The sequence below is a fragment of the Eriocheir sinensis genome, chromosome 37 (genome assembly GCF_024679095.1).
Source record: "Eriocheir sinensis breed Jianghai 21 chromosome 37, ASM2467909v1, whole genome shotgun sequence".
In the NCBI taxonomy this organism is placed as follows: Eukaryota; Metazoa; Arthropoda; class Malacostraca; order Decapoda; family Varunidae; genus Eriocheir; species Eriocheir sinensis.
In genome coordinates, this window is record NC_066545.1 from 60,001 (window position 1) to 62,234 (window position 2,234).

Consider the following 2,234-nt stretch of genomic DNA (forward strand, 5'->3'; position numbering starts at 1 on the left):
TATTATTATTATTATTAATATTATTATTATTATTATTATTATTATTATTATTATTATTATTATTATTATTATTATTATTATTATTATCATTATTATGAATTATCATGCATGCTAGATGCATACGTCATACTGTTATCACCGATTTCCTTTCAAACTAATCTATTTTCGTTGTGGTATACGGTCTGCCCCTAAACCTATCACCAGTAGTGTTCCTCAGGACTTCGTTCTATTTTTCACTCTCTTGTTTATTCTTCACGTCTTGCCCATAGAGCTGGTAGACTCTTCTGCGGGGTTTAGTGGACGGCCTCAGCCCGTTAGTGGCACAGGCGAATGATATCTTAAATTACTATTAAGATATATGGCATGCTAGGCCTATGCTGCCTCTCGGTGCTCCTTTTGACCGAAGTCGCTGAGGTAAGGGTTAACTGAAGTTTTGAACAGCATGTGAGGGTAATCTTCCACCATTCGGCGATGGTTGAAAATTATCAGCATCTTGCGGGAACGGCTAGAACCCGGGTCTTCAAGATCACGGCGTCCCCCCGCTGACCACACTTGGTCACAGCCTCCCTATTGCTGTTGTTCAGTAATGATCTTTCTAAAACAAACTCGCATGCCCAACTATATTCTGCATCATTCAACAGCTTGTAACAAAACTCTCTCTTCATATGACTTATATAAATCAAGGTTGGACGCTACAGACCGCTTAAACGCTAACCTTACTATAATTTCTAAATGGGAAGAAATAACTTTTTTAATATCTCAAAACCTCAATTTTCCACTTGACAATGGACACAATCTTCCAGACATCTACTCCCTATTCTTCGATATCACACAGTTGTCCACTCCTACACGAAACATCCTTGGTCTCTTCTAACACAAAATCAGAAAGGAGAAATTTTATATCTCATCTCTACCTAAATCAGCCTCGTAGATGATATTCGTATACAAGGTCCTTGTTAGCCCTCGCATGAGTATGCATCTCAGGTGTGTGTGCGAGGGGGGGGGAATGGACTATACAGGCAGCGCCACGTGTGGCCACTCAACTCCAAGCTGAATTTTCCATAGACTTCAAGTTATAGACTAGAGTGCGTCTGAGGCTGTCTCAGGGATACACGGCCATGATGTCGCCGTCGCTCCAAGCCGATGATTGAACACACTTCACTCCTACCCGATTTCAGTTTTTCTCCATGTCAAATAGTAGTCAGGAAATTAGGTATAGGAGTAAAGTGTGTGCAGTCGTTGGCTTGGAGCGGTGGCGGCACCAAGGCCTTGTAACCTGGAGGCAGCCTCAGACGCACTCTAATACATAACTTGAGTTCTATGGAAGTACTGCTCTGACAGTTCACTGAGTGGCCACGTGTGGCGCTGCCTGTATAGCCAATACGGTCCATTCCACGCGGTGCAGGCCTATTGGACAGTCAAACGTTTTCGTTTCATCAGCTCCCTTCTTCTTGTTGACGATGTTTTAACTCTTTCCGCCGTAGTGTTACCTCTCTTTCTTCTATCAACATTTTTATACTAAATGCTATTCTGAACTTGCCAGTTGTATGCCTCCACCCCACCCGCGGACCTCCTGCACACAACCTTTTACTCTAGCCGATCCCTATGCTATACAAAGCCCTTTAACAAGAGTTAACCAGTATTTTCATTTTTTTACCCCTTTCATTGGCAAACCCTGGATAAGCTTTCCTTTGTGTATATTTTCTCCTGACTACGACTTGAACACTTTCAGGACTGGAGTATCATTATATCTCTACTACCGATTCTGACACTATCATCTTTTTGCAAGAGTAGCGCTTAGTGGGCTTTTTTGTACCTTATTCTTTGCTCCTGAGGTGCATTCTTTACTGTAGAAAAGTATATGTAAATATGTATGCATGTATGAATGTATGTTTGTATTCATGTACGAATGCATGTTTGTATGTATGTTTGCATGCCTGTATGCACGCATGAATGCATGCGCACATGACTATATGAGTGAATTTAGCTGCAAAGTTGGGAAGCTACATGGCGGCGGTTCTCATTTCCGTACCGTTGGTTCTTGAGCCGTGGTGGGAGAGAACCCATTAGCACGACACTGGGCCAGTGCAACAGCCGGGTTACCACATTTTACCTTCCAAAGGCTTCCTTATGTACCCATTTATCGACCAACCCTGAAAGTTAGAATGAACAGCTGGGTAGGTTGCACGCCGACTGCCGGACCGGGATTCGAACCCAGACCCGCAAATTCGTAG